This window comes from Ornithodoros turicata, unplaced genomic scaffold, assembly GCF_037126465.1.
Source record: "Ornithodoros turicata isolate Travis unplaced genomic scaffold, ASM3712646v1 Chromosome22, whole genome shotgun sequence".
In the NCBI taxonomy this organism is placed as follows: Eukaryota; Metazoa; Arthropoda; class Arachnida; order Ixodida; family Argasidae; genus Ornithodoros; species Ornithodoros turicata.
In genome coordinates this window covers 359949-373528 of record NW_026999340.1, presented here as the reverse complement: position 1 = coordinate 373528, position 13580 = coordinate 359949, and the positions used below count along the sequence as shown (strand labels likewise).

Below are 13580 nucleotides of genomic sequence, written 5' to 3'. Positions count from 1 at the left end.
AAAAGCAGTGATGACGAGCTCGTTGCGGGGACTTTCGCCGTTGAAACATTCCTTCTCCACTTCTTCCCAAGAAGCGTGGGTACGGGAACAATTTTGTAAAGAGTGGTAGCTGAACATCTTCACGTAGTGATGACGCGAGCGCGGTGCGCGCTGCCTTTATAGAGATAAACGCGCGCGCGCAAAGAACGGAGAATGAAAGCGAAACTGAAAAGCCACCCGTCGCCGCTAGGAGCGCGCGCGCGCGCAGCAGAGAGCCGAAACCGAAAACACCCGCGGCCGGCGCAGAGGGAGCTAGGAGCGCGCGCGCGCGCGCATGCGCGGACGGGTGGAGCAGAGGGCGCGCGCGCGTCGCCTCTCTCAGTTTCTCTCGGACCGTCGCGGAAGACGGACGTGCGCTCCGCGCGCTCGCTCAGTTGCTGGCTGGATCTCGTAGGGAGCAGACGTATGTTCTCCGCGCTCGCTCAGTTTCTGCCTGGAAGTTGCCGCGGGGGAAAAGGTGAGTGATTTGACGCGCTCCTTTTCTCGTATGTTTGCCGTGTTTAGCGGTGACCGCGCTCGTGTTAAGCCTTTTCTCGCATGTTTAGACTTGTTTTGCGGTGTCCAAGCCTGTTGACGCATGTTTAGCGATGTGTGGTTCCCGCCTTGTGTTAGCTGCATAGTGTTGGGATTAGGCCTAAGCGATCGCCCCCCGTAAGCCTCTTTCCTCGTATGTTTGCCGTGTTTAGCGGTGACCGCGCTCGTGTTAAGCCTTTTCTCGCATGTTTAGCGATGTGTGGTTCCCGCCTTGTGTTAGCTGCGTAGTGTTGTGGTTAGGCCTAAGCGATCGTCCCCCCGTAAGCCTTTTTCCCCGATGTGTACTGTTTTCTGTTTTAGCAGTAGCGGTTAGACCTTTTCTCTCGCATGCCTAGACTTGCTTAGCAGTGCTGTCATTTTTACCTGCCGCTAGTATCTTGTTCTGTCTTTCTCGTCTAGAGCTATGATGGTGGCGCCATCTGGTGTGATGCCTTGCAACTAAGTGGCCACCTGTCGTCGATCTCTGCAACTGCTGGGTGCAAACTACCAACATGGCGGACGCTGGTCACTCGGGTGTTGCGGAGCGGCTTCTTCGCCGCGGCATCGTTGATTTTCGAATAAATTGTTTCTCTCTACTCTATTTCTATCTTTTTATTTTATTTTCTGCCTATTTTTTTATTTTTTATGACCACGATTATCCGGAAACGCACATCTTGGTCTGGACGCAAGATAGACGTTCCCCAATTAGTGTGATGGCTCCCTGGAGGGTGCTGATTAACGTGGGGGGTCCCAATTAGCTCTAATTGCTAATTAATGGCGTCCAGGCCAGATGTGCGTTTCCGGATAAACGTGGTCAGTACTTACTACTATTCTCTTGCTCGGCTCCTGTTCCTTCACAGTGCTGATCTCCCTCACTGGATGCACTCCATCGTCTTTGTAGGTGACTTTCACACTCGCACAAGTCGAAGTTACACCGCTGGTAGAGGGTAAGGGCTCGCTGTGCGCGCCGGCAGTCGAATTTGCCAACGCCGCTAATTCTCTTCGGCGCACCCGTAGCTCCCTCGACCACTCGGTGCTGAACTTTAGGGGCTTTTTGGCTTTCTCTAGAGACGCCGTTTCTTCTCATTGCCGGTTCCTTCGATTGTGGTGGCCTTCTAGTTTCATATATGATTACATTCATGCGAAATTTTGATATTTCAACTTTGCAAATTTATCAAATCTTGGTTATTGTTGTTGAAGCCGATACCGCTTAAGGTCCAGGTAGAACCTCTCAAGAAATTTCCAACGACACCTTGACCTGCGTCCTAGCTTCACGCGTTCGCGAGATAGACCGCCCGCAAGGTACGCTAGCCTATATTTCCGTCTCTCCTGCACGCGCCCGCCGCACCCAGAGTTTGCGGCAGCCGCGGCAACGACTTTGTTAGGTAGAATCTTACACGTGTAAGCTATCTGCATTCAGCCGGTTGATTGTTATCGGTTTATTACTCACCGAGTTATACGCAACATGAAATTCGGCATAATTTCGTTGGATTGTAAATTTTGACCTGGCTACCAAACCGAACTTGCAGACGTTTTCACGTCGAAACGGACACACACAACACACAGCACTGAACTTTCAACAAATTGATTTTAGTGATGCATGAATACAGTATTTCCATTGTCAGCAAAACATGTACCAATATATAATCTAGCGATTATCCCTTAACGGTATTTCCAGGAACCGGTGGATTTTATCAGAATAAAATATGGACGCCTGACTGACACATTTTTCGTTTTTATTTTCTATCTGTCTGGCTTCCTCAAACAAAAGTGTCCCCTGACCCCAACACCCTTCACGATTCCTGTTTTGTGAAACAAAGGTACGCAATTCAAGCAACATTCTGAGTGTTGAAGTAGTTTGCTTTGTGGATTATTTTTTCTCTTATGTTCGGCCAACGTGGTGTTTACGTAAAGAGTGGATATGCTAATGTACTCCTTTACGAGAAAATGGAAGGTGTTTTACAAGCAAAAGTTTTTCTACGTTGTATGTATATGTTTGTACGCTTTATCTTACAACCTGCGTTTCTCTGACGGTAGTCATCTACTAGATAGAGAATTAAAGACGTTCCTTCTTTTAAAACAATTTGAACTCAAACTTTTTCCGCAAATTCCATTATTCCATAGGTGCACGAGGGGAAGCAGTGTGCACATGTGGAATAACCGCTACGTTGTTAATTTCCGCAGTGTATTTTTATTTTCTTTGTTTTTGAGATAGTCGGTATGCGTGGGAATAACAACGATTTCATATGAGTAACTAGGGACGAGACAATACATGTTGGAGCCTATGTCTCCAGACGAATCAGCCAGAAGAATGACCAGGCCGAGCTTTCGCGCATCGTCTTCAGTGTCCGCAACCCAACCCACTAGCGCCACTACAATACCTCCCCCTTTAATAAGTTGAGCCATAGCGGTCTACTGAAGGACGGATCCTCAAGGGGTATCGGCGTGCATTGTCGCCCGTAGGAGCCGCTTCACTTGAAGGTGCGATAGCCTGTACATCCCTCGGTGGTTGAACACTTAAGGACGTATGACGATTTCCGTCACTCAGTGGTGGGTCCTCCACTTCGAGGAACGGTAAAGGAAATTCCGGTCCCTCGAGCACAAGATCTTGATCTGCCGTTGTCTTTGAAAATCTGCTTTCCCACGATTCCAAAGATTCCCTGAGCTTAAGATGGTCCTTATGTACTCGATGAATCTTCTCATCAGCATCTCGCACATGGAAGATCACTCTCCCTTCTTTTTCCATAATTTTTCCGGTTTTCCAGTGACCTTTCCTCTGTGGGTCAAGCATCCACACGCACGCGTCTTTTCCAAAAGATCGGTCCCGTGCCCGTTTATCACGACAACGCCTTTGTCGCTCTCGGGCACCCGCATCCCTTGACGTAGGAATCGGAGAAAAATGTGAAGGTCTAACAAGGTCCAACACAGACCGATAGTGCCTGCTGTTGAGCCGCTCGCGCGTTTGACGACCTGTAGATGCATGTGGCCGATGTCTCCAGACGAATCAGCCAGAAGAATCATCCAGGCCGAGCTCTCGCGCATCGTCTTCAGTGTCCGCCACCCAACCCACTAGCGCCACGACAGTTTTAAGTCCCCAAATACCCAAACACATACATCTGTAAGATATACGACCCACGGTGATGGTGGTGATGGTGATGTGATAAAGGAAAAAAAATGGGGACGTGAGTTTCGAGTGTGTGTAAGCGAGTTACGCTTACACACAGAGAGTACAAGCAGATTATGAGATGATGAGAAAACAAAGAGATGATGACCAGAGAAGAACAGAGATGATGGTGGAGTTCAACATGTAGTTCAAAAGTTTCGACCAAGTGAGTGTAAAATGTCGGAATCTGGCGATTCATGGTACCTGGCGCTTTTGAATCTATTGAAGTATTTGGAAAAGCTTTCCTCTATCTTGTGTTCACGAGAAATACACAAGGTGCTTTTTATAGCTCCAATTAAGGTAGCTGACTTCACAGTTTTTGAGTGGCCTGGTCTATACTGTAGAACTGGTTTCATGGACTTTTGTCTGTATTCACAACCAATAGAATTCTTTTTTTAAAGAATCAAGTCTAAAAATTGAACTTTTGAATCATTCAGCGCATCGGCGATAAAAGGCACACCTGGCGAGTTATTACTCACAATGTCCATTATTTCTTTTGTTTTTTACAGTCTAAATTGTTTACAAGAACCAAATAATCATCAAGATATTGAAAAGCTTCTATGGTAAGGTGCTTTTTCATTTTATGATGAGTTTCTACGAGTACATTTCTATCATATTCAGCCAAAACTAGACTACTGAGTATCGGGACGGTTGTGGAACCAATGCACACTTCGCTTTTTTGTAAAAAAGGCGTCTCCTTTAAATTCGATGCAAGTGCGCTACAACCATGTACGTCTGATCTACTACTTGACATGAACTCTAGCCAATAGAGTTAATGAAGGAAAAAGAGCCTTCTTTTATGGAGGTGCTCTAAATGTTCTCAAGGACGTCAGGTATTTAAGAGACGAGAGAAAATCTTTGAAGGCTGTAACCAATGAGTTCAAAGAATATTATATTTTCCTTTTCATTGCTGACAAAACGAGTAAATCTGTTATAATGAATTCTCAGTTCGCTGCCAATAACGAAGCTGAAGTAATTGAAAAAGAATTGGGGAATTTGAAGGTATAGTACGGGTAGCCGAAATAAGGCTGAAATTATGAAATTTTACTAATCTATCGGTCTAGACAAGTTCGACAAGTCAATAAAAAATTCGAAGAGATTATATCTGGAAATATTTTTCCAGATATATTTGAGGTAGTTAGTCATATTGTAGTTGCATACTTTCTTCGAGAGGATGTCCGCCTGGCAGTATAACTCAACTGCAAAAATGAGTTTGAGTTTGAATATATAACGACATCTGTCCTGCTCTCATAGCCTTTTCATAAAATTCTGTAAAGGACGAAAATAAACAGCCTGCATGCAATGTAGAAAAAATGGTGTTTATAAAATCCCTTTCACGTGTGGGAAGGAGTACATTGGCATAACCACTCGTAGCGTAAACACCAGGTTGGCCGAATATAACAGAAAAAATGATACACAAACAAACTACTTGGGCACTTAGAATCTTGCATGAACTGCGTAACTGTTTCACAAATGAGGAATCATGAAAAAGTGTAGGGGTCAGGAGGCACTTTTGTTTGAGGAAGCCACTGTCAACGTTTTTACTGTTTTTAATTATGAATCACCAATAAGTCCTAGTCCTTACTCTTATGGACCCTATCATTACCTGTTTTCTTCAATTTTGTGATGCAATATGGTATATTCGGGATCACTCTGGTTTACACTTCGCAAAATAAACTTCGAGAATAAACTCCTCGAAATAAATCACGAAAAAATCCACGGTGCAATGATAGAAGTCTCCCCCCAGAGTGGCGAACCGTTTCGACAAAGTTTTATGTGGGCCGCTAAATTAGAGTCCACGCTATTTCGATATTGACCTCGTCTGTCATTCACACTCTGTGAAGTTTGTCCGATATAAACAAAACCACAGGTTAAACGAATAGAGTATACAACATTGCTCAGGTACAGCAATTATGAAGTTTGCATCCTCCGCTTCACTTCGAAAAACAGCACCGACAACAATCAACTTTGACAGAACTGTCATCATAACTTAAAAACCCGAGACTAGCGGACAAAAAACGACAACACAGACAAGGTCCCCTTGTCTCGGTTTTTCAAGATATGGATCTATCCACCACTCCCTTGCTACCTCTCTATCCTCTCGAAAACTATCATGTGTAGAATTTAATGGAGCAAAATCTGTTATAAGGACAAGTCTCAAAACGTACCAATATTTTCTATAGGGTGTGGTAAGCAAGCACAAAATTTCCCGTTCCTCCTTGAGCGCATGGTACCTTAAAAGAATTGCAAACATGCAAAAAATACCACCGAAACACCTGCCCGCCTCTCGTCGTAAAAATAAAAAGTTGGCAAGGAAATCAGCTTTTGCGCACTGCTGGGGTCTCATTGTGCTGGGTTTTGTGGCACCTTCTGTGCCACAAATCCCAGTTCATCTGGAGAATTCAGTCCTCTCGGCTTCTTCCTACATAATATGGTTTTCTCTTTCTGCGTAAATCTTGAAACGTATCTAGAGAACGGGTCCATATTTTTTAGTAAAACTATGGCAAATGCCTAGTAATATGACAGAGTACCATATTTTTTTTTTGCAAGGAACTGGGCAGAGGGGGGTTAAGCAGGACCATTAGATCATTTAGAATGACCCTGCTGCATACTATCACAGAAAAATAACCATATAAAGTTATCACACAGTTTTATGATTCTCCACATCTACATAATTAAATACATACAGGGTGTCCACGCTAAGTGTGAACAATTTTTTTTTTAAATATATGAATCACTTTTTCCGAGATGAAATCAATTGCAATATAGCATATGCTCAAGGGCACTCCCTAGGGGGGCATTAACAGACTCCTAAGGCAATGTCTTAATTAACTTTCAATAATTAACTTTTTAATTATAAAAGCTACGAAGTTGCTCCAATGAGAACATCTGATCTCTTCGGTCACCAGATACCAAAGCCGTTTTCAGAACAAAAATCCGTTCGATAGATCGTCCGCAATAAATTCGTGAAGGAACGCCTTTTTTTTCTTTATTTTATTCATTGCGCATCTCTAGAGACGCATCTTTCCTTCGCCCCCAATACGAGAGGATGAAAGAGCACACTATCGCCTCTTGCGTCCTGGAAAAAGATTAAAAGAAAACAGAAAATGCAGCCCATGATAAGTCAGTCGCTATCACTGATCTCTATAGTAATAGGCTGGATAGCGGATTGAGGGTGCAACCGTACGGTCGCCGGCCGTCATCTTGGGAAGCTCAAAACATTGTCGTCCGCCACTCAGCTGCATTATGTGCATGCGCCTTTGCGTAGCACTTTTGTGGTGTCATGCCCGCCTGCTGTGGTTATGGGTGTGCTGACCGTACTGGCAAGGCACCGGGGACGACATTTCACAAGTAAGTGACATGGTTTTACAAATAAATGTGATTTATTAGTCCACGAGCGGAGTGACAAAACGTTGCTGTTGATGCATGTGCGCGGCACTTTGTGAATCGTATCTCAAGATCTAAGCGTTAAACTTTAAGCCGTACGTTATCTGCATAGAGTCATTGTGATAGTATAGCCTTCCTGCAGTTCACGGGTATGGTCTCGGCACTCAGCAAGCGTTGAAGTGCGCTTGTCAGCTGTGATATCTACGGCTCAGTTTGTTTGTCGCGGTATCGACGATTGCGTGCTTGGATTAGCCTTGTCATCCCTTCCGTAATTGATGGCATAAATTGTTCAATGCAGGTTCCCTCACGGCCGCCCAGAACATTTAAACAAAGTGTGCGGTAAATGTCAGGCGAAAGGACTGGACGCCGTCGACGACATCACTGGTCTGCAGCAAACATTTTAAAAACAAATGCTTCGACAGAACGGGCCAAACCGTTCGACTGAGGCCTGACGCTGTGCCCAACAAGTTCGACTTCCCAGAACACCTCCAGAAAGTAATAATGCATGCGACATATGTAGAGGCCAGATTTATATCCACTAAAAGCTAGTTGAACACACATGCATGAAAAACTCATTTATCTTGCTCAAAATGTGTACCTCTAGGAATTCACTTGCATGCATTTAAAATACGCAACAAACTCACTGGGGCAAAAGTATCTTACTTTATGTAGTGTACAAAAAGCATGCAGAGTTGAAAGCATAGATCGAGAAGTTGCCCGTCAAAAGGAACTCGTGACAAAGTTACCGTGTGAAAAATGCAACTAAGTTATTCAGCCCGAAACGTAGCTTGAAACGTTACAGAGTTACTTAAAAAAAAGAACGAGTTGCTCCCAAGTTACTTCGGACACAAAATAACACTACACAGGTGCAGCTGAGTTCGACCCTGAGTTGCCTGCGTTGAGTTTTCGTTTATGTCCAACAATTCGAACGTGTTACATTGACTGGACATCATGTTTTATGACATAAAATGCTGTGGAAGAACCGTAAAGAAAGCAAGGAAATAAGTGGACGTGAGTGAAAAGCGAATTAGTAACTTGGAACGTAGCTTAATTTCAGGTAACTTTGCCAAAGTAACTTTGGCAAAGTTACCTGAAAAAGGAGTTCCTCTGAAAATTAACACGGCGCAAAAGTTGCGAGTTAAGTTATATAGTTACCAAGAAAAGGAACTTAGTTACAGTAACGAGTTACCTCGAACTCTGGTTGAAAGTGTGTATTTGCATGAAAATCTAGCCTCTAGAATCATGTTCCCTAGTTAAGAGTTCCAAGCGATGGTTGATGATTGGAATCAGTACTGCACGAAGAGCACCTTAAAGCTGCAGCTAGTCCAATATATGAAAACACTCCTGAATTATGCATTCATATATGCAGTTAAAAGCCACTCCATATTGGATAGGACAATACTAAGACGGGCAAAAGCATATAAAGAAAAAAGTATTGCATGAACATGTTGACTAACGTACAATCTCGTATTAGTGGGACATACAAACACACCAGCAACATGTCTCTTTGGTGCATTCCAGCATGTTTACTTTACTTAGAGACAATAAATAATTTTTCAACCTCGAATGTCTACTCTTTATTCTCGCTGCTTAAGCTTGCGACAACACATGTTTGAATGCAGCCCAAATGAAAACAATGTGATCCGTCTGATCAAAGAAGTTTCCCAGTGCTACAGCAGTATCGGACTGTACCACCTTGCCAAAGAATATACAGAGAAGGTGACAGCCAGGCCTCAGCTGCGAAAGAAATTGTCAAGGTTAATCATATTCAACAACCAGTAATGCACTCTGCCCACTTACCTGCTTGACTGCTTCAAACTTGCTGTTGCAACTGGACTTGTGATACTTTGATGTTGGAACTTTCACCACAAGACCTTGGTACTTAGCCTTTTTATGACTTATTCACTCTACCTCTAGTCATTTTGAACTGTCTTTACCGCCATTTATTTCCCCAGTGCACATATTTCTAGTCGGTATGTTTTTACCGTCATATAGCCTTTATATCACATGTCATTCTAGTCCTTTGGAAGTGCTTTAGTGCCGTTCGGCATTTCGTGTCATAACCAGTCATATCTAAACTTCCTGTGCAAAGCATAATGTTTATACCCAAGCATATTAAGGTAGTTACATAAACAAACGTGCCAAACATTCCCTGGCATTCCGCACCCCCGAGCAGAAAGGAAATGGGAGAAACACGGGAAGCAACACGCTGACGGACGACAAAGGAAACGTAACACAACAAATACAACACCACACAAAACCAGCAAATCACATAATCGTAGTTCAAAGTACAAGATTGGAACGACACGCGCTCACACGAGTACGAAATAGACAGGAAATAACATGTATGTGACGGGATTTCACACAAAAAACGTAAGGAACTCAATCACGAGGGATTTCTGCAGCGATCCGTGGCAAAATTTTAGCGAAGCAGCAAGGGAAGCGCTCACAAACAGCAAAACTTGTCACAGCTTACATGCATTCCTATGGGCTGTAATCGCTCTTTTGAGCACCGCAATATGGCGGCCGGTGGTCGTACCCTTTCCCGCGATACCCTCACCCATCCGCTATCCAGCCTTTATACATAGAGATCAGTGGTCGCGATAGAGTCACCCGATAGATTTGTGTTTTTGTTTTGTTTCGGCAAGTTAAAGCTAATCTTCGACGCATGAGGCGGCACTGTGCTCTTTCACTCTCTCACACTGGGGGTAAAGGAAAGCCGCTTCTTTGAAGATGCGCAATAAACCAAATAAAGAAAAAAATGGCGTTCCTTCACGATTTTTTTATGGACGATCTACCGAACGGATTTTTGTTCTGAAAACGGTTTTGGTATCTGGTGACCGAAGAGGTCAGATGTTCTCATTGGAGCAACTTCGTAGCTTTTGTAATTAAAAAGTTAATTATTGAAAGTTAATTAAGACATTGCCTTAGGAGTCTGGTAATGCCCCCCTAAGCAGTGCTCTTCAGCATATGCTATATTGCAATTGATTTCACCTCGGAAAAAGTGATTGATATATTTTTAAAAAATCTGTTCACACTTAGCGTGGACACCCTGTATATAGTTGGACACAACCTTTGCACACAAGAGCACTGATGGCACATTTTGCTTGGGAAGAGGGTGATGAAGGTGTTGTTATGCTACTTCCCAGCATCGTGCCCAGCCAGCGCACACATGACTGTGTTTGGAGCCATTTACTCATGTCATCGTGTAACCTGACTTGATCATTCATATATTGCTTGCTTGTCTGGCTACAGCAGATTACACTTTACAATACATTCACTTTGTTCAAGCCAGTCACTGAAAATCCGATTATCATTGCATTGACTGACCAAGAGCGAGGGAGGCTCTGCCTCCTGGATGCGGGCCAATAGGAGGAAGCGGAGGGCAGGCATATCTCAAGCCTCTCCTCTCCCCAAAGAGATGGTGCAGCGTCACCGTTGTTTCGAGTGTCAAGTTGTCAAGTGTGTCGCAAGGCTTCTGCCACACCAATGGTGTGCCATGGCAAAAGCCTTGCGGCAGGCAAATAACAGTGCTCCTGTCTAAGCCTCATTTAGCCGTTGTTTAGATTGGCTTGCCATGGCTTAAGCCTTACGACAATGGTAACGCTGCACCATCTCTTAGGCGAGGGCAGAGGCTTGGGAAGTGCTTGCCCTCCGTGTCCTCCTATAGGCCCGCATCTTGGTCAGCGAACCGATATTATGTCTTGCGTTTTACACAGAGCAGTTATGACGAACTCTAACGGGATCCCTGATATCCGCTATTATTTTCCAAGTACCATGGGTGGCCTGTATACTGCATTTTGTGTTTTCATACGTTCTGTAGGCCTAAGAGCCTACTTTGATTACGACCATATTGGGCGACAAGACATTCTACTCCCTTCCCCCACTCCCTGGAAAAAATTCTGGTGGCGTCCATGCGCAGTGCCTATTCCTGCGGAAAATACATGACAGAATGGCAGTACACATGACATAGCATGGGGTATACGTTACTAATTCTGGCATGATCGTTTACGGAGTGTAATGTTAAGATTATTGCCTCACCTGCAACAGCCCTTGTCTTTACTGTGGTAAGTGCCTTCCTCGGTGCGGCTTTGTGCTTAATGCAGCGTATGGTAACTTCTGTAGTGACACGTTGATCCTGCAGCACCTCCTGGCTCGGCAGCAGTCGTAACATTTCCTTGTGGAACCGTACCTGGCAGTGCCCATAGCCTTTTTCCGAACTTTTCCTTTTTAATGGAGGCTCCAGCACTACCCGGAATACAATAAATAAACCAAGGGATTAATACAAATGACTTTAATCAAAGAAATGCCCCTGTGATGCACTTACTGGTAATTGCAATGAAACCAAGGCTACATGGAAACTGAGACAACGAGAAACACACAAAACTATGGAAGTGTGCAGTAAAAGACAAATGCAGTCACCATGCTAACTAGATTGGTGTGAATATTCAAATATGAATTGAATATTTTCTCAGTTTGTGATTGGTTGTTTCATGGAAAGTATAGTTCCTCATTTTACCTGACTACACAAATGCAGCTAGTCAGATATGCTTTGTACCAAGCAAAAATAAATTAGGCTCATTGTGCCTGGACATTTTTCAATGGGTCGTGAACCCATTAATTGTGCCTTTGCTAGTTTTCTTATATATTGTCCCTTGTAAGTTGCAAGAGTTATGTGCATTTTATGGTAAATGATACTTGATATTTACTTTAATATTCGCAGGGTACTAATTTCAGGTACTCCTTTTCGAGAATTTCAATATTCGCAAGCCTCTAATGCTAACACTTCTCTTTCACTAGTTTACTAAACATGGTGCAATGTTGTATCATTTGATGTCACTTGCTTGGAAACAAGGGTATAACATCTGAGGTGTCCAGCACAGGACCTGGCAAAAAGAACGTGCTTGTTCACAGCATTTCTCACTCGTAACCAGCGAAGAGAGATTTGATATGTGCTAGGACTCCTTTCCTAGAAAAAAATGTAACATGAAGGCAATGTGTCCATGACTGAACAGACCGGAAGGTACAACCTATTTTATGCTAAGAAAGAGAACCACGTAAAGTATAATATTGGCTGAGACGGCCATCAATGCAAAAAGGTTTGACGTCTTTAGCAGGTGTCTGTGGTGCATCATTTCTCACCTGATGTCCTAACGTAGTTAATGGTAAGCATGGAAGCTCGACAGGTGCGCCCTTGTGCCCTGCCATGTTGCTTCAGATGTGCCGCAGTCCTCCCACGGGATCGTAAACCACAAATGACCCCTCTTTTATAGTAACAGAATGAGCAGAGCGTGCTTATGGAACACATGGCTCTCACTGGCTTCATAACTAAGGACACTATACCGCCGGAAGCCCCCTGGTCTCTACCGGTACCGCCCACTTTTGTAGGCCTTTCTAACCTCCTGGAAAGAAGAGACCAGGTCCGCCCTCAAGTCCTCCGAGCCCATTTTCATGCTCTGGTAGACGAGAAGTTTTCTACGTTTACGGCAGCATATACCGATGGCGCATCCCTGAACAACAGGTCCGCCTCAGTATTCGTCATACCATCCGAAGGCGTAGTGCACGGAAGACGCCTTTCACATCCAACCTCCTCCACAGCTGCGGAACTCTATGCCATCCTTTTCTTTCTACAACACATCGCTGATTTTACACCGCGGGAATGGGCAGCCTTCACAGACTCGAAATCTGCACTTCAAGCAATTGAATTGAATTGAATTGAATTCCGGCATGCGAGACCCATCCGCACCCCTAGTCACAGATGTGTTAATGGCTTACCACACTATCTACGCAGCAGGCCACAGGCTAGTTCTCCAGTGGGCTCCAGCCCATTGTGGTGTCGTGGGGAACGAGCAGGCCGACAGCGCCGCAGAAGCAGCACGCTCGTATCGGAGATGGACCAGTATTGTTCTGCTGAGAGGAGATCGCCGTTCAATTCTCCGACGCCTATGGACACCCCTGGCTTCCCGCCAATGGACAACCGACATTCTTCCCCCCTCTACGTTGAGCAGAGTTGATCAAACGCTCGCTTTCCGCATGCCACGAAACACGTCTCGTCAAGATGCTGCATTAATCCACCGAATGCGTCTCGATGTGGCCTTTACAGCTCAGTCGCGTTACCGCTTGAGACAAGTTGACTCTCTCACCTTCTGCCACTGTGGTGTGCTTGAGGATCTGGAGCATATTCTTCTTCATTGCTCATCAACCGCGCATGGGAAAAGCCACAAAAACGGGTTCACTCCCAAGCAACCTTGTTTATTGTCCCACATTCCAGACCGCATTGCCAGCGCATCAGAACAGGTTCTGTCCGCCCGGGCTCCGTGGCAGCCACTGCCTCACTTCCCTGCTGCGCCCGCTTTTTTATCCCCAGCAAACAACTAGTGCCCCAAGGGGCTACATCCCTATTGCTACCAGCGCCCCCACAAGTGTCATAAAGTACACGGAGCTAGTTTGTAAGTTTTGAAATTTGTTTTATTTTTCT

The 13580-nt window shown here is 44.6% G+C and overlaps 2 long non-coding RNA genes across 2 annotated transcripts; both read left to right on the top strand.

Moving 5' to 3' along the window:
* The first annotated feature begins 347 nt into the window (after positions 1-347).
* Positions 348-1153, top strand: LOC135373207 (uncharacterized). Its single transcript, XR_010416347.1, has 2 exons — positions 348-496; positions 973-1153. It is a non-coding gene; the product is annotated as an uncharacterized LOC135373207 (long non-coding RNA).
* Positions 1154-6949: 5796 nt separating this feature from the next.
* Positions 6950-7660, top strand: LOC135373181 (uncharacterized). The gene is made up of 2 exons (XR_010416320.1): positions 6950-7066; positions 7401-7660. It is a non-coding gene; the product is annotated as an uncharacterized LOC135373181 (long non-coding RNA).
* The last annotated feature ends 5920 nt before the right edge of the window (positions 7661-13580 follow it).